Raw genomic sequence first — 19430 nt, forward strand, 5'->3', positions numbered from 1 at the left:
AAAATGAATTTGCTTTAAAATTGTTAAATTAAATTGCTTTTTCAAAAAATTGACTTGAGGCAGAGCGGGGGGTGAGGGGGGGAGAGAGAGAGAGAGAGGAGAGAGAGAGAGAGGAACATCAATGTGAGAGAGAAGTATCAATTGGTTGCCTCCTGTATGCACCCCAACTAGGGATCAAACCCACAACCTAGGTACGTGCCCTGACCAGGAACCAAACAGCAAACTTTCAGTGCCCAGAATGATGCTCAACCACTCTGGCTGGGCTAGGCACTAACTTTTAGAACCAAATCATGGAGGTCATTGGATCCTTTTGCCATCTTCTATGGAGTCACTACTGACACCCACACTTAAGGGGAGGGCACACATTCACACCACATGAGGAAGGTGAAGACCATGGGGAGTCACTGAGGAGAGAACCGGTGACCCGAGAGGTCCATGCCTTGCCCAGGATCACAGATGGTCAGAATGCAGAGCGTGAGATAAACCCAGCAGTGTGTCCTCAAGGTGGGGTCCTAGGTGCACCCAGGTTCCATCAGGGGCTCTGGAAAAGGCGGTGCTGGTGGAATCGTGTACAGACATGGAAATGGCCTGGGGGAGACGGTGAGCATTTGGCAGCCTAAACAGTATTTGTCTGAAAAGGCGCCCAGATCTGGAATCACAAAGGTGCACCTCAGTCCACAACCCACCCATGGTGGAGAAAGCTGAGGCTGGGCCCCCTTATGCTCAGCTCTTCCTTACACAGTCCTGAATCACACCCGCATTGTATAAGTGGGAAACAGAAGCCCATAGTCAGGCAGGGATTGGACAGGGTACATGATATTCAGAGTCCAGAGTTCAGGAATGTTCAGACCTTCCAGGCCAAGGCTCCCACCTCCCCCACAGAGTTGGTCTGGAAATTAGAAATCCTGACTTACTGGGCAGCTCCTGCCTGTTCCTCCCTATGTGGGGCTGTTTTGTTCTGGGATCCAGAAAGGGAGCACTGGCATGCACACGTGCGCGCACACACACACACACACACACACACACTCTAGATGTGATAATCTTGGGTGGGATTAGAAGAAAAGCAGACTCAGAGGAGGTGATAACAGGAGGGAAAAAGAGGTTGGAGGCACTACCTACATGTGACAGTCCTCCTCCTACTTTACAGCTACTCCCCACATGAGCCTGAACAGCCCTAAGAAGCACTTGCTGCATAACCCATTGTGCGGGCAGGAGAAAGACGAACCCTGACAGGCACAATGACTTATCCAGGATCCAGAAGAAGTAAGAATGAGGGGTTGAGTCTGAGCCCAGGTCAGTTTCCTCAACTCTGGGATCCTGGCTGCACCCAGAGTTTCTAGGGGGCTAGGGGTGTGTTGGTGCCACTGTGTACAGATCAGGTGCTTCACGGGGAAGAGAGGTCCACTGACAGCGCCCACAGGACTATTTGCATAGCTGTCATGAGATGAGGGGACTCAGGCAAGACAATCCCAGGTACTGAGGTCACTAACCAATAGAACTTGGAAACCCTGTAACCAGGCCCCCACATCTAGCCCCACAGGCAGCTCACTTGCCAAGAGGCATTTGCCAATGCAAGATGTTCTCTTGCTGTGTTCCCAGTGATTGGTGCTCTTGCTTCCGGAGACCCTGCAGTGAGAGCTTTTCCAGACGGTGCAGACGTTGGTTCAACCCTTGTCCCTGACGTTTTTTGCCATTTTCAAAAATATCGCCTCAGGTAACACAAGGTGGGCTGGGTCAGATTCATTCAGGCCAGGCCACCTCTGTGCACCATCCCTGTGCAACCCACATCCCCTCCTCTTCATGTATTGGGAAGAGGAACCTGAAGGGAGACCCCTGGGGCAGGTACAGCTTTTGGGGCAGAGGATCACCTAGAGGCTCTGCTGTGATCACACCCCAGGGCAGGGCAGGGCAGGCCTTTGGAGATGGGCTTCCAGAGGGGTCCCTTATCTGCGCCAATGGGAGTCCTAGGCCCTCAGGCTGTCACTCCTTTTCCTCTGCAGTGGAGGTCTGAACGGATCACACTGTGTGTGTGTCTGGAGTGGAGGGTCACAGGGGTCACAGAACCAGCAAAACAGGGCTCTGAGGCTTTCCCCTGGTGACTGGGAACTGTCTTTACAGAGCTCCACACAGGAGAACGGACTGGAGGCATCAGATGGGGTCCTCAACTCCATGCCCCTGCAGGAGGCACAGGTGCCCCATCCATCCTCCAGTGTGCAGCACGGCTGCGGGGTGAGTGCAGGTGCTGAGATGACCCAGACTCCAGGATCCCATGTAGTTGAAGAGAGCCCTGGGTTCCAGAAGCTGCTCTGCTAGGCCCCTAGGTCCCTCCTAGAGTCCAATTTCCAAAGGAATTTGGGGCCCGTATCCTCCCCACAACCCACTCTCACTGTCCAGCCCCTTTCAGAAGAGATGCAAAGTCACTGCCCACAAAGTGTTAGGAATACCAGAGGAGAGACATTGTTCCATTTCACTTTATTCTCAGTCAAGAGTATTTTTGCATTTTTCTACAGACTTTCTCTTTTTAACGCCCATCTCCATGTGTCCATGTTGTTCTGACAATCCTTACACACCTTCTCCCACTCTTACACATCATCGTGATTAGTGGGGATGCTTTTGCCAAAAGGACATGGGGCTCAGGGTACCAAGTCTTTTGCTTTACCCTTTGCTGCCCCGAGAACCACATCCCCATAGACCCTCCAGGTCAGGAGCTGAGGTCTCCTTGGGCTGCACAACATACCAGGAGGGAGACCTGTTATCAAGGCTAGCGATCCATCTCTTCACTGCTGTGGGACCTGGATATGATCCCGTCCTGTTGACATGTCAGCTGTGCTGCCCTGTTGACATGTCAATTGTGGGATCACATACAAGTCCCACCCCATTGTCCTAATATCCAGACCCTCCCACCCCAGGAAAAGCCTCTGTATTCCCATCTTAGAATGAGATGTTTTGTCAGAAATCCCAGGACTGATGCTGTTAATACAGGGAGGTGCTGTCCATCCTCTGCTAAGAAATGACCTGAGGTACTAATGTGTTTCATCATTCCTCCCCTACAATTCTACTTTTCCTGTCAAGTATCTTTTCTCATGTCAATGTAAAAAATTTTCAAACCTGTGAAAAATTTTTGTGAATTTATTTGAGCCAAAGTGTCACCAATTGCTGGGAAACAAAATCTCAAATGGATGGAGATAATGCTCTGGAGAATGGCAGCTTTGCACCTTATTTATACATTAAAATTCAAACAGGAGACCTCTGTGGGTCCCATGAAATCCATTGGTGATAGACTAGGGAGCCAGGAGAAAGCAAAGTGGGGAAAACTCTGAGGTTGGATGAACAGTAAAATGGTGACACGTACTTCTTTCACTTGGGTGTGTGCAGGGTAGTTAACAGTCAACAACGAACCCAATAACAATGAGGGGATGTGTGGTCTCTGCAGAGAGCAGAGTGGCGCTTGTGCTTTGAGGGATCTGAATAAAGGAAAATTATGTTGACATTCAGAGGATATGTTATTCTAGATGCAAAAAGACAATAGGCTCAGTTAAGGTAAAGATTGACCCTCGTCAGGGAAGATGCAGGCCTAGGACTTGACTACCCACCACAAACTGCATTTAGTTAAGTTTTAATTTTAGACCATCCTTTGTGGTCACTTTAGGTCTCTGAGTTTGCAAGGCCGCCAGGTTAGCATGTGGCACCTGTGGTCACTTCTGTCCCACCTCCTGCTGCCAATCACTGAGTGCCTGGAAGTTCGGTCTGAGCTGCAGCCCCCAACCCACCTGGCAGTTTATGAGCTGCCTCTGATGGCATGTGCCCCCTCTCCCAACACAGGGTAGAAATCAGAATGCTATGTTGGCGCCTGCGGGTCTGGACAGCATGCTCAACGCACTCAACACACAAGTGCCCATGAACTTGTTTTTGAATGCTCCAGCCCCACCTGCGTGCCCAGGCTGTGTAGCCTCACCTTAGCCAAGCTGCTGATCTACAAGAAGTTAGAGAAGGTGCTCAGCCCTGTGGGGATCACTGTGAAACTGCAGGGCTCCAAAAACATCTTGAGGTCAGATGAGATTCTGCTGCCCCCTAGCGGTCACGTGAAGACCGACCTGGCACTGACCTCACTGCAGTACCCTCACTTCCTAAAGAGAGAAGGCAACAGCTTACAGATCATGCTGCAGCAGAAGCAGCGTCTTAAAAACCACACCATCCTGGGTTACCGGAAGCTCGCCCTGGGCACCATCGACATGGCTGAGGTGATGCAGCGACCCCTTGAGGGTGGCCACATGCTGAGCCTCCATAGCACCATCACGGAGACATGTGCCCACGTGCCTGAGGTCAGCATCGCCTCCCTGTCCAGCCAGCCCATTGACCCCGAGGACAGCACCGGGCAGGCCGGCCCCAAGACCCAGTCCAGGGTTCATTACTCAGAGATGGAGTATGAAATCTTCTCGGAGCAACATGCCAGCCATGATTCCAGGCACGGGCAGGACCAGGAGGAGGAGGACTTCGACTTTGAGGTGCCCAAAAAGCAGCGCCAAGGAGAAGTAAGATCGCCATTCATGACCAGGCAACAAGATGCCAACAAGAAAGTTGGGGCGTGGCTGCGCAGGGTGCAAGTGTGGAAGGAGGTCCTGGACTCAGAGCAGGAGTCTTAGGAGCAGGTCCCTGAGATGGAGGACCTGGATCTGCTGTATGACTCACTAGGGAACCCCAGGGACAGTGGCCCATGAGCGTGTCCTCAGGACCCCGAAGCCCTGGCTCAGGCCATACTTGGAAGACCTGTCCCAGCCCAGCTCTCAGATGGAGAGCTAGAGCATCCACAGTGCCAGTGCCAGGAGGAGCCTCCAGGTCCAAACCATGTGCCTGAGAAGATGAGCCCCAAGCAACCAGTGGGCGCATCACCAAGACCGAGTCTCTCTTCATCCCCTCCACCAGATCCCAGAGGAGCAGGAGGGCTGCTGGGGCTGAAGCACATCCCTGAAGGAGCGGCAGGAGGCACAGCCAGGAACAAGTGGGTCCACAGCCTGGACAACAAGCACTGCCCCGACCCGCTGAGCCACCTGCAGATCCCCAGGGAGACGGTGTACGACCAGCTGAACCACATCCTCATCTCTGACACCAGCTGCCCCAGAACATCCTCCTCCTCAACGCCTCCGACTGGCAGGGGCAGTTCCCGTCTGAGTTCTGCAGCAACACATGCTGCCCGGGTGTGCACCTGCTCCAAGGCTGAGGTCCAGGCGGTCTTCAGCACCATCATCTCGTGGATACAGAGGTACTGTCACCTCAATTCCCAGCCCCTGAAGCCTGTGAAGATCGTGGTGGCAGGGGCACAGCACTACTTCAGCGCTGTGCTGTGGCTCTTCCTAGAGCTGCTGTCCTACAACCTGACCCCCCACCCCCTGGCTGGGCTACATTCGCTTCCTGGTAATCCTGATGGGTTCCCACCCTGTGTCCAGGTACCTGGGCTCCGTGCATTACTGTTACAAGAGCTTCTTCCAGGACCTGGCCTGGAAGGACCTGTTCTACAAGGAGGCCCACAGGGCTGTGCACGACACGCTGGGCTTGGTGTTGAGAATCACACAGTATGTCTCAGGGGCCAATTGTGCCCACCAACTGCCCATCGTGGAGGCCACACTCACCTACAAACAGAAGAGCCCCAATGAGGATTCCTTGACCATCATTCCCTTCGTGGGGGTGATGGAACTGGAATTGTGGGACCATTCTGGGTTGCATCAGGACACTGAGATTATGTGGCCCGTTTGGGCTCTAGCGTGCTGTCGTCCACCCCGCCACACAGGTCTGTGGCAAACAAGGAGGCCTCACACATCCTTCCCTCCTCCCCTTCTGTGAGTGGAGACAAGTCCTCCTCCAGCCAGGGTGCTGGTGCTGAGCTGATGGGGCCGCAGGTGGATTACTGGACGGCAGCGCAGCCCACAGACAGGAAGAGAGACACCAAGAACAAAGACCAGGCTACTGCCAACAGCACCCTCAAGTGCACCTTCCAGTCTCTGCAGCTCAGCAGGCTGCCCAGCAGGGGTGAGGCTGTAGCCACGCCCTCCAGGTCCATGACTGTGGACAAGGAGAACAACAAGAAGGTGATGTGTTTGCCCAGGAAAACCAAGGACAAGGATGTGGAGTACCAGAGCCAGTGCCGGGAGGGCATCAGCCGCCTGATCTGCAGGGCCAAGCACCCTCAGGACGCACTGCGGGTCCTCATCGACGGCGTTGAGTGGAACAACGTGAAGCTCCCAAGTCAAGCACTTCCCCACCTGCATCTTCAGACGCTCCAATCCCTCCTTTGAGCCTGCCCGTCCCCTGCCCTTCCCCTGCCCTGGCCAAGCCCGGGAAGGACCAGCCGCTTTTCTGTTCATATTTCAGTTTAGCACCGAGACAGACTCTGGAAACACAAAGTGGAACCCTTTTCAGTGTGAATGAGCTCACAACCTGGAAAGTAACGTGGTGGAGCCCCCAGGGAGCCCCCAGCTGCTCTGCTTATTACCCAGAACGCTCTGGCAAGTGGGGGGCCAGGCAGACAGGGCTGAGCTGGACAATCATTGAAGGTGATGGCCCTCAGGACCCAGAAACCGCCATTGAGAAAAGTTCTCACCTTCAAGACCTGCCCGTCCTGGAAGCCAGGACTCTGCTTCCCGGGGAGTCAGCCTCACTGTGTGCCCGACTCAGCGCTGGCCTCCCATGGGAGCACCTGACAGAACACGGAGGCCGGTCAGCCAGCCCTGGGCCCAGCTGCCAAGAGCCCAGTGGCCCTAGTCCCAGCCTCTCGTGGTGTCCAATAAACTCCCTCCTCACAAGACAAAACAGAAGAGAGAAAGCAAAGGACCAGTGTGGTACTGACCACCTGGGCTGAAATACTGGTGCCCACCTTCCTGGGCAGGGACCCCACATTTGTCCCCACCTTTCCGTGTTATTATAGAGCATTTGCTACAACAGGTGAGGGACCAGCCATGTACCAGGTGAGCCGATGCCCCTGCACAGCACAGTGGTCATTTGACCACCTGTTTGCTGTGAAACTTCAGGTCACTGCATGTCTCTGAGTCTTTGTTCCTTGGAACATGGGGAGAAATGAGGCCCAATAGGTTATTGTAGGGTCTCAGTGGGGTGCCTCTGGGTGTCTGGACAGTGGAGAGGTCTGCTGGAGGGGCTGTGTTTGAGCCAATTGGTCATTTTCTCTTACTATTGACAAAGTCTCTGCCAAATTCATGATTCTCCTCAAGGCCCAGGGCTAAGCACTTTTCTCATTAGATAAAGAGATTGGAAATTCCATTATGGGTCCCTGTCCTGGGTGAAGCCAGATCAGAAACCCCAGGGGTGAGCAGTGGGGCCCAGGCTCGCCCAGCTATCTGAGATGGGGCTGGTTTGGGCTCAGTCACTCAGCAAATATATGAGAAGTCTGCCAGGTACAGACACATCTCTAGGCACTGACCATATCCAGTGCTCAGAGCAGACCCCAAACCTGCACTGCAGAGCTTCCTTCTAGTCTGGAGCGATTCTGCAGTTGGCTCAGCGATTCAGTCACAGGCTCATAGTGTCCACAGGACAGCCGATGTGACATCATCCTGGCCTCCTCTACCTATGGCGCATCTTCCCGTACTGTGAAGAGGACTGTGGACCTCTGTTCCAGCAGAAAACGTGAGTCAGTTTTGGGTCAGAGCCAGGAGAGGAGTATGGGGAGTGTGAATTCAAGGTGCTGGCAGAACCCTGGATCCCACTCATGGTGGGATTTCTGCAAGAGGGCAGAGGTCTGAGGGCTTCTCCTAGAGAAAAGGACATGAATCAGAGAGCTGTGCATGTGGATATGGGTGGTGTGGGCGAGTGGGGAGGTCAGTGGACAGAGTGAGCCCCTCAGAAAATTCATACCCGTCCACTCCTAATCCCAGCCCTGCCTGCACCCCTATCCAGGGACCTTGCTCACTAATCTGTAGAACCTCCTCAGTGGCAGTGTGGCTGTTGCTCTCTACCCATGGGAGGTAAATGTCAACGGGAGGAGAAGAACCCCACAGGCAGCTAGTGAATCAGGCAGCTAGTGAATTATGCAGCATGTAGGTCCAGGAGCCAAAGTCTGAGTTGTTAGGAGTCAGCAGAGGTGGAGACGGTTTTTCTTTGTTCGCTCATTGGTCAGCTATTCCTGGAGCACCTACTGTGTGTCAATGAGTGACATGAACAGAGCAGACACCAGCCCTCCCTGTCCTCATGGAGTTGACATTTGGGCGGGAGGGTAGGGGGAGGGGACAGGGACACTGAGAGAGCATGTTAGGTTCCCGTGAAGAAGGGGTACAAGTGGTTCCTTCATTGATCCAGAGCTGTCAGTTAGGAGGGCTTTCTGCCAGCCCCTCCTGGGTGACCAGACACATCTCTGCCAGGACTGCCAGGTTGAAGGTGGACAAGGAGTAGGTCTGGCTTCTGGATGGGCAGGAGCAGCAGGCACAGGACCCCAGGCTCTCTGAGTGGTGCTCTGGGAGGCCGTGTGGAAGGAAAGGCCAGGCCTCAGACCCTGCTGTTCATCTCTCTCTCTTCCTGGGGCCATCTTCTGCACCCTGGGCATCTGGCTGGACCAGTACCCTTAAGATTTTTATCGGCCGCCAGAATTTCCCAGCCTGATCATGCTTTTGGCCTCCATAGAGCTCACCTTTCCAGTCCCAGACCTGCCAAACCAGGCCCAGTATGTCCCTCACAGCTGGAGCACCTGAGCCCACTGAGGCGGAGACACAGGAGGAGGAGGAGTGGGTGGTGTGTGTGAGGGGGTGTGATGGGGCTGGACCACACAGAGAAGAGCTCCCAGAGGCTGGGGTTGGGCAGGAGCACAGAGTTGCTCAGGTCAGTGCCCATGGCCTGCAGTCTGGAGGACTTCCTGGGTTTGGGTTTGAACTGGGATTTTAGTGATGGAGATGAGAGGTTCCCTTCCTTGGAAGGTACACAAAAGGCAGTCATGGTGTAACATATTCTCTTCCTGGATATCTAGAAGCAGCTCCAGAATAAGATGAAGAAATACCTAAAGAGGAAACGCCAACTCTGGTGCCGTCTCCAGAGCCAGAGCAGGCTCCAGGCACAGCTGTCACTGAATTTTCAGATGTGGACCCACCTCAGCTTGTGAGCAACTCGCCTCAGCTCCTGCGAGGCCTGTGGTCCCAGGTCCTGGGCGGCAGCCTGTGTCAGCTGCCATGGCAGAGAGGGCTTCCCCTCCCCAATAATAGCAATTTAAAACATTTTTGTGTTTATCTTACACATACTTAGAACTTTAGTGCATTTTCCTTATACTATTGAGTAAAATAAAATGTATTTTAAATATTATATTAAAATAAATTTAAATTATATAAATTTTAGTTCTTTGATCCTTCCAAGTATAAATTCCAACATCAAGTACATTCACAATTTTTTGCAACTGTTCCATAACATCACAAACACTCTGTAGTTCCAGAACATTTTCAGAACCCACAACCTAGGTATGTGTCCTGACCGGGAATCAAACCTGCAACCTTTTGGTGTATGGGATGACTCCGCAACCAACTGATGAGGCACCCTGTCCAGGGTGAGAAAGAGGAATATTTTCATTTGAATTGTTCATTCTGGTTTAAACTGCAGTTGGATATCTTTTACATACTTTTTTTTGCCTATTCCTTGTTTTGGAATTTCGGTTTGAGACCCTTTGCCCTGTTTTCCATTGGATTGCTAGGAAATCTGAACTGTTATGGATATCAGCTTTTTGCCATGTAACTTGCAAATGGTTTCTCTAGTTTGCCATTTGTCTCAATTTGATGTGTGTTTTGCCAAATAGAGGTGTTACATTTTGATGTGTTCAGATCTGTCTTCTCTTATGCTTTTTTATTTTGTCTCTCACTTTGAGTGGAAAAGATGTTTTCCATCTTATCAGGAAGATAGGCTAGCTTGTATTGTATTTCACAGTCATAGTTAATTTCAGAAGGATTGAAAAAGAGTTTCTGTTTTTCGGATTGTTCATTTTTTTTTTTCTTGTAAGGATGAGAGTAAGGACTTCCAAGCTCTTATATGTCAGAGTGGGAACCAGAAGTCAATGTTTTATTTGACAATGGCCTGTGGTGGACATGACTTCCATTTCCCCCTTTCTAACAGCTGCCAATTTCCACATCCAGGTGGTTCTGGGGTGTGTGGTCCAGGGCCCCAGAGTGGAGGTATCAGCACATCTCACTGGCCAGACCACAGTGATGATGGTTGTATGTGGACATGTGACTTCAGTGAGTTTAATGAAATTCTTTTTATTAGTCACAAGAAAAAAAATTCTGTTTTCATATGTCTCTTGTCCTTATGAAAATATGCTCAAAGCCACTAATCATCCAAGAGATGCAAATCAAAACAACAATGAGTGCCCTAGCCAGTTTGGCTCAGTGGATAGAGTGTCGGCCTGCGGACTGAAAGGTCCAGGGTTCTATTGCAGTTAAGGGCACATGACCAGGGTGGGGGATCGATCCCCAATAGTGGGTGTGCAGGAGGCAACCAATCAATGATTCTCTCATCACTGATGTTTGTATTCCTCTCTGAAATCAATAAAAATATATTAAAAAAACCCACAATGAGATACCATCACACCTGTCAGAGTGGCTATCATCAACAAATCAAGAAAGGACAAATACTGGTGAGGATGTGGAGGAAAAGGAACCCTTGTGCACTGCTGGTGGGAATGCACATTGGTGCAGCCAATGTGGAAAACAGTATGGAGTTTGTTTAAAAAATTAAAAATGGAACTCCCATTTGACCCAGTAATTCCACTTCTAGAAATATATCCCAAGAAATCAGAAACAACAATCAGAAAGCATATATGCACCCATATATTCATAGCAGCACAATAGCTAAGATTTGGAAACAGCTAAGTGCCCATCAGCAAATGAGTGGATAAAAAACTGTGGTACATCTGCACAATCGAATACTGTGCTGCTGTGAAAAAAGGAAGAACTCTTACCATTCACAACAGCTTGGATGGACATGGCAAGCATTATGGTAAGCGAAATAAGCCAGTCGGAGAAAAATAAATATCACATGATCTCACTCATTTGTGGAATATAATGAACAACATAAACTGATGAACAAAAATAGATCCAGAGACAGAGAAGCATCGAACCGATTCTCAAATCTCAATGGGAAGGCAGGGGAGCGTGGGGGGGGGGGCGGTGGGGAGAGTAAGAGTTCAACCAAAGGACGTGTATGCATGCATATAGGCATAACCAATGGACACAGACACTGGGGGTATGGGAGCATGTGCTAGCGGGTGGGAGTGCCTGCGCAGGGGTCCATGAGGGGAAATGGAAACAAATATAATACTTTAAACAATAAAAAAATAATAAAATAAAAATTCCTCTTTGGAAAAAATAAAAACTAGTGCTCTTTCTGGATCCCAGAGCAAAACACCCCCTCCCTCCCACCCTAGGCCCTAGATACAGAAGAATAGGCAGGAGCTTCCCAGTATGTCAGGATTTCTAATGTCCAGACCAACTCTGCTGGAGAGGTGGGATCCTTGGCCTGGAAGGTCTGAACACTCCTGAACTCTGGGCTCTGAATGTCATGGACATTGGGTAGCATCTGCCACTCTATGGACACCAGTTTCCCCATTTTCCATTGAGGGTTGGGTTCAGAACTGCATAAGCCTGACCTCAGAACAAAGGGGCCCAGCTCCCTCCCCCCTGGGTGGGTATAGGACAGAGGTACATGTATGTGGTTCCAACTCTGGGCTCCTTTTCAGACAAATGTTGGCCAGATGCCCATCTTGCCTGCTGAATGCTCACCATCTCCCCCATGCCTCTCCATGTCTGTGCATGACTCCACCAGCAGATCCTTTTCCAGAGCCCCTGAGGAAACCTGGGTGCAGCCAGGACCCCAACTTTAAGGACACCCCACTGGATTCATCTGAGGCTCTGTTGGGTTCGGTATCTTGTTCATTTATTTCTAAATCCATATTACCCTTCTATAAAAAGCAAGTATGGGTATCACTGATTTCATAAAACAAATTAACAAACAAAACACTTCTCCCTATCAGTTGGATTGGGGCAGATTTTATTAGCAAAGATATATATTTGCTAATATTGCTATAACATTCCCTAGTTGGAAACAGGTTTTGATTAAAAACAGACATTGGTTAAATATTCCTGCCATTTGTACAGAAGCTTTACTCTGACCAATGGACACAGACACTGGGGGTGTGGGAGCATGCGCAAGGGGTTGGGAGTGGCTGGGGAGGGACCCATGGGGGGGGAAAGGAAACATATGTAATACTTTAAACAATAAAAAGAATAATAAAATAAAATAAGAATTCCTCTTATTTGGATGTGGTTAGGAACAAATAAAGTAGCCCCAGTATCTACAGGGGTCTTAGTGGCTTCCCTTTCTATGATCATTTTAACTTCTCCCAAACTATCAGTGAGAAGGAGAAACACCCTTGGGTCAACCCTATGGTTGTTTTGTGTTTTTTTTCAGTTTCCTATGATTCTAACAGTGGGCAGACTTCGCTACAGGAATTTTCTTGCAAACCTTATTTAGAAATTGTGTTGCATTTGCTGGCAGAAACCATTAGCTATATCCATTGGAATTGGTTAGAATAGCCAGGATTATATGTTCTAACAGTTAAATGTCTTTGTAAACCAATCAGGGTCATTGAGAAAATCAGGAACAATTGCTGGTTCCTCTTTTGCTGAGACAAGCTTTTCTCCAAAGGAAGCTGTTGGAATTCCTATTCTCATTATTCCTTAAGTCAGTGGGGAGTGGTAGTGGAGGGGACTGAAGGGGAAGGAAGAATGGAGGGAAAGGGCGAAGGATGTAGTGGTGAAGCTAGAGAAGGCGGAAGAATAGGGTGTTGGCATTCATTAGCTTCGGAAGAGTTCAGAGACAGTCTCTAAAATTTCTAATTCCTTAATTTTTTAAAAAAGAATTTATATGTGCTTCTCCTTAGAATCTCCTCATTTCCAAATCAAGATATGCTTCCATTCATTCATTCAGTTTAATGTTAGACCTGGCATTTTTCTTGCATGCCAAAAATTAATTTAGGCACACAAATAAAACTGGGTTTTGGACATTTTTAGTAGAATATTTTCTAGTTAAATCTTCCCATTTCTGTAAAGCACTTGCAAGTAAAAGCTTCCTATCAGGAGTATTAATGAGGGCTGGGATCTGGCATCTCCTGGCCTTGGAGGCACAATTCCATGTTAATTTTAGGTGTGTTTTGTTTTTGTTGTTTTGTAGTTGTGTGTGTGTGTGTGTGTGTGTGTGTGTGTGTGTGTGTGTTATTGTTGTTGTTTTGTTTGTTTGTTTTTCTGATATCTGCAGAATCTGAGCAAATTTTCTAGGATTGTTATATAATGTAGCTGGTCAACATGCATTGCTTATGGTTGAGCTCCATGAGGCTCTCACCCCTCAAGTCACATTCAACCCTCTTATTTGCCTTGGTTTATCTCCCTGCTGTCTAAAACAACCAGAGGGTTCAGGGAACTAGTTGACCAAAACTTATGGGTGCTCCCCCACCAGAACCAGTCACTTTAATTGCAGTTGAGTTGAAATCTTTGCTTTGGGGCCCCTGCATGTCATGAGGAATGACCTGACACCTCCACAGAGATTCTTAGTCACCTGAGAATACCCGATATTCAGGCTGGAGGGAGGACATGCCCCTGTATTTTTGGAGCTGATCGAGTTCAACTTTTATTTATACAGCAAAGGTTAATTTTTCTCAGATTTTCAGAAAGCAATTCCAATTGGAAAGCCACAATATAAAACCAGCCACTCATTGTTCCTTCTGTCTTGTCTTAGCCTAAGTTCCCTCAACGCTTAATCTTAGTTACACCTAGAATATTTAAAAATACAGCTCAAATAAATCAAACCCTCTACCACCAGTAAGGGAAAGTCCTAGATCTAAGGCACAATTCACCCATGTTCACCTGATGGGTGGGGAACCAGTGGGTTCAATGGGTCTTTTGTTGAATCCTAGCACCGGGTCCACAGTATGGTCCGGGAAGCGGTGTGTGTGTGTGTGTGTGGGGGGGGGGGCATGCGGGCAGTTCTTTGGAATCCTGACCCACTACGCCAAGTAAGTGTCAAAATAAGAAACACTCAAACATGTGAAGAATTTTTGTGAGTTTATTTAAGCCCAGCTGTCAACAATTGGTGGGAAGAAAAACTCAGTGGATTGAGAGAATGCTCTGGAGAATGGCGGTTGTGCATCTTATTTTATACATTACAATCAAAACAGGAGATGTTGGTAACATGAAATCCAGTGGTGATACATTAGGGTCCCAGAGAAATCAAAGTGGGGAATCCTATGTGACTGGATAAACATTAAAATGACACAGACATATTTCTTTCACATAGGTGGATATAGGAGAGTTACAAGTCAACAATTAACTCGGGTACAATGAGGGCATTTGTGGTTTCCACAGAGCATTGTCTATGCTTTGAGGGGTCCGGAAAAAGGGAAATTCCTTTGACATTCCAAAGATATGTTATTGTAGATGCCAATAGACAATAGACAGGCTCAGTTAAGGTAAAGATTGACCTTTGTCAGGGAAGATGCCAGCCTAGGACATGACTACCCACCATAAACTGCATTTAGCTTAAAATTTTTCACTTCAGAACATCCTATGTAATAACTTTAGGTCTCTGAGTTTGCAAGAACACCGCACAGGCCTTCCCTGAACTAGTCAGTGAGCATGTGGTCCCTTTTCACACACACTGTCCTTGGATCACTCGTGTCCCACCTCCTGACAATAATCACTGAGTGCTTAGGGGTTCAGTCTGAACTATAGCCCCCAAGCCACCTGGCAGTTCATAAGCTGCCCCTGATGGAATGTCTCTCTTCTGTCCCAACACAGGAAGAGAAACCATCACCCCAGAATACAGAAAGGACCTGCATGGGGCAAGCAGCTGCAGCTTCCTTGATGCCCACAGTCCTGGTCTCCACAACCCCCTGCACCCCCAGCCCCGTGCCCAGGCTCAACACACCAATGCCCAAGAAACTGTTTGCTACCCAGGAGTTGGACAGCCCCAGCCTCAGATTTGTGCCCAGGTTGTGCAACCTGACCTTAGTGAAGATGGTGGTCTTCAAAGAGCTGGAGAAGGACTTCATCTCCATGGTGATTGCCGTGAAGATGCAGGGCTCCAACCTCATATCAATGGTGATCATCATGAAAATGCAGGGCTACAAGCACATCCTATGAGAGTGTGCTGTTCCCTAGTGGACAACTGGAGACAGACCTGGGGCTGACCTCACTGCAAGACCCCAACTTCCTCAGGGGAGAAGACAACAAGCTACAACAAGCTACAGGTCCTGTGCACTGGAGGAAGCGCTTTAAGAACCAGATCATCTGGAGCTACAAGACACTCCCTGTGGGCACCATCCACATGGCCGAGGTCAGGCAGCAACCCCTCAAGGGTGGCAGGGGCTGTGCCTCTGCAGCAGCATCAAGGAGGCTTCTGCCAAAGTGGCTGAGATGTGGATGTGCTCCCTGTCAGCCAGCTCATCCTCCAAGAGGACAGTGCCATACAGGCCAGATGCAAGGCCAAGTCAAGGGTTAACTACTCCAAGGGGGTATATCAGAGCTTCTCCTCTGAACAACAGGCCAGCAACAATGCCACCCATGGGCTAGACCTGGCTGAGGAGGGCATTGTCATGGGGATGCCCAAGAAGCAGAGGCCATGGATATTAGGAAAGACGTCCATTACCAGGCCACAAAATATCAAGGAGAAAGTCGTGGCATGGCTGGGCAAGTTCAAAGTGTCAGAGGAGGTTGTGGACTCGAGCATGTCCCCAGGTTGGAGGAGGATCTGGACCTTCTATTCGACACACTAGAAAACTCCAGCGACAGTGACCCAGACATGGAGGATGATAACAGCACCCTCAGCACTCCCAAGCCCAAGCTCAGGCTGTACTTTGAAGGCTTGGCACACTCCAGCTCACAGTCAAAGATGGGGAGCATCCACAGGGCCCAGAGCCAACAGTAGCCTGCAAATCTGGCCAAAGTGTGAGAGAACACATGAGCCTCAGGCATCAAATAGCCCATCGACAGTGTTTGGAACACGGTGGCCCACAGCACCCTCAACCCCAAGGTCTCCTGGGCCTGTACCTTCTCCATGACTAGCATGAGGACAGTGCCATGCAGGCTGGCCCAAGGCCAAGTCCACAGATCACTACTCAAAGGAGGAGTATGAGAGCTTCTCAGAGCAGGAGGCCAGTGAAGATGCCGCCCATGGGTAGGACCCAGACCAGGATGACTTTGACATGAGGGAGCCCAGTTAGCAGCGACTATTGAAAGTCACAACCATGTCCATGACAAGGCATCCAAACTTAAATCAGAATGTCATGGCTTGGCTGAGCAGGGCCCAAGTGTCAGAGGAGGTCCTACACTCAGAGCAGGACCCTGCAGATCATGTCCCCGAGTGGAGGAGGACCTGCACCTTCTGTCTTAGATGCTGGAGAACCAGCGACAGTAGCCTAGACAGGGAGGAAGATGACAGCCTTCTCAGTACCATCAAGCCTAAGCTCTGGCCATACTGAGAAGGCCTGTCACATTTCAGTTCGAAAAAGGACATGGGGAGCATCCAAGGTGCCCAGCTCCAGGAGGAGCTTCCAAGCCTTGTAGGTTTCACTGAGGGCTAATGTGTTGGCCCCTGGACTAAAGGGTCCAGGGTTCAATTGTGGTCAAGGGCACACCTGTCTCGATTACAGGCTTGATCTCCAGCCCTGGTCATGGCACATGCAGGAGGCAACCAATCCATGTGTCTCTCTCACATTGATGCTTCTCTCCTTCTCTGTCTCTCCCCCTCGCTTCAACTTTCTAAAAAATCAGTGGAAAAATAACCTCCAGTGCAGGTTAACAAAACAAAGAAAGGAGCCTCCTAGTCTGGCCGCAGTGCCCGAGAAGACCAAGCCCAGGCAGCAATAGCCAAGTGACAGGGTCTCCCACTTAGTTCCTCAGAGCATGCCCACCCAGGGCAGCAGCCAGTACAGCCCAAGGACAGCCCCGAGGTAGAGACCTCAGCCCTGGACATGCTCACCAAGAAGCTACTGCCCAGTGGGTGCATCACTAAGACCGAAGCTCTCATCATCCCCTCCACCAAGGCCAAGGGGAAGCATCCCAGCCACCATGACTGGGGCAGGTACCTGAAGGAGTGGCAGACGGCACAGCCACAGAACAAGCAGGTCAACAGCCTACCAGGGGTCCTCAAATTTTTTAAACAGGGGCCAGTTCACTGTCCCTCAGACGGTTGGAGGGCCGGACTATAGTTTAAAAAAACAACTATGAACAAATTCCTATGCGCACTGCGGGCCTGGGACGAGCCGGCTGCTAAGCAGGACAGGCAGCGGCATCCGGTGGGGCGGATAAATGTCCTCGGCGGGCCCATGTGGCCAGCTGGCCGTAGTTTGATGACGCCTGGGTCCTAGACAATGAGCGCTGCCCGGACTCAGGGAGTCAGCTGCAGATCCCCAGGAAGACCATGTACAACCAGCTGAACCACATCCTCATCTCTGATGACCAGCTGCCGGAGAACATCATCCTCGTTAACACCTCCAACTGGCAGGGTCAGTTCCTCTCGGACACCCTGCAAGGGCACACGCTGCCTTGCTGTGCACCTGCTTCATGGCTGACGTCCAGGCAGCCTTCAGCTCCATCATCTGGCAGATACAGAGATACTGTCACTATAATTCCCAGCCCCCGAAGCCAGTGAAGATCCTCGTGGCAGGGGCACAACTACTTCAGCGCTATGCTGCGCTTCTTCCTGGAGCTGCTGTCCTACAAGATGCTGGACTGGCTGGGATACATGTACTTCCTGGTCATCCCGCTGGGTTCCCACCCTGTAGCCAGGCACCTGGGCTCCATGCATTACCTCTACAACATCTTCTTCCAGGACCTGGCCTGGCGGGACCTGTTCCACAAGCTGGAGGCCCAGAGCGCCATGCAGGACACGCTGGACATCGTGACGAGAATCACACAGTACATCATGGGGACAACTGTGCCTACCAGCTGCCCGTCGAGGAAGCCCTGCTCTCCTACAAGCAGAAGAGCCCCCACGAGGAGTCCTTATGGTTCATTCCCTTCGGGGAGGGGGTGAAAGTTGGGATAGTGCAACAGTCCTCAGACACGTCAGGAGACTCAGATAATGGGCCCCCTTGGGCTGCAGCATGCTTTCGTTCATCCCTCTCTCCATACCTCTGGTTGCCAATGAGGCCTTGTCACCCCCCTCTGCACCCCGTCAGTGACTGGGGCTTGTCCACCTCCAGCCAGGGCGATGGCACGAAGCTGATGGAGCGGCAGGTGGATTACTGGACTGCAGCCCAGCCCACAGACAGGAAGAGAGACTCGAATAAGAAAGACCTGCCTACCACCAACAACACCCTCAAGTGCACCTTCCACTCTCTCCAGGTCAGTAGGCTGCACAGCAGGGGAGAGGCTGCAGCAACACCCACCATGTGCATGACAGGGCTCACCAAGGAGAAGAAAAAGAAGGTGCTGTTTTTGCCCAAGAAAACCAAGGACAAGGTTGTGGAGTCCAAAAGCCAGTGCCTGGAGGGCATAAGCTGCCTAGTCTGCAGGGCCAGCACCAGCAGAACATGCTGCGGGTCCTCATCAAAGGTGTGGTGTGGAATGACCTGAAGTTCTTCCAGCTGGCAGCCCGGGGTCCTCCCATGTCCAGCACTTCCCCATCTGCATCTCCAGACATTCCGACTCCACCTTCCAGCCCTGCCTGTAGCCCTGCTGACGCCAAGCACAGGAGGGCCCAGCTGCTTTTCTGTGGACGTTTCAGTTTAGTACAGAGACCGACCCTGGAAACACAAAGAGAAACCTTCTTAAGTGCGAATGTGCTCACAACCCAGAAACTAATGTGGTGCCCCCAGTGGGAGCCCCCAACTGCTCTGCTGATTACCCAGAACTCTCTGGTGGTGTTAGGTTAGGCGGGCAGTGCTGAGCTGGAGACTCATGGGAGGTGAGTTTGGCCTCAGGACCCCTAACACTTCCAGCGAGAAGGGCTCTCACCTTCTCCATGTGCCCTTCCTGGAAGCCAGGACTCTGCCCCCACAGAACTCAGAGCTGGTGGTCAGATGCCAAGGGCTGGCCTCCCAATGGGGGAGTCCTAAGCAGAACATGGAGGCCAGTCAGCCCAGCCCTGAGCCCCAGCTGCCAACCACCCAGTGGCCCTAGCACCACCCACTCGTGGTTCCCTAGAAAAATACCTCTGTGGTGCAGACCTCCAGGCACACCAACTAGACAAACTGGTGGAATACCAGCTGCCCGCCTTCCTGAGCAGGGACTCCACTTCCACCCTCATATTTCTGTGTTATTACAGAACATTTGTACCACCAAACAGGTCGGGGACCATCCATTTACCAGGTGAGCACCCTGCCCCTCCACAGCACAGTGGTCACTTGGCCACCTGCTTGCTTTGAGCCTTCAGGTCACTTTGTGTCTCTGAGTGCTTGT

General features: G+C 50.7%; 1 pseudogene across 1 annotated transcript in view; it reads left to right on the forward strand.

Moving 5' to 3' along the window:
• LOC308252554 (phosphofurin acidic cluster sorting protein 2-like) overlaps positions 1 to 18702 on the forward strand; it is a 58090-nt pseudogene extending 39388 nt beyond the window's left edge. Inside the window, exons 9-13 of the transcript in view lie at positions 2119 to 2229; positions 3823 to 4430; positions 15551 to 15950; positions 16921 to 17152; positions 17374 to 18702. The product of the transcript in view is annotated as a phosphofurin acidic cluster sorting protein 2-like (transcript). The remainder of the gene's footprint in view (positions 1 to 2118; positions 2230 to 3822; positions 4431 to 15550; positions 15951 to 16920; positions 17153 to 17373) is intronic.
• The last annotated feature ends 728 nt before the right edge of the window (positions 18703 to 19430 follow it).

This window comes from Plecotus auritus (genome assembly GCF_963455305.1).
Source record: "Plecotus auritus genome assembly, chromosome: 7".
Classification (NCBI taxonomy): Eukaryota; Metazoa; Chordata; class Mammalia; order Chiroptera; family Vespertilionidae; genus Plecotus; species Plecotus auritus.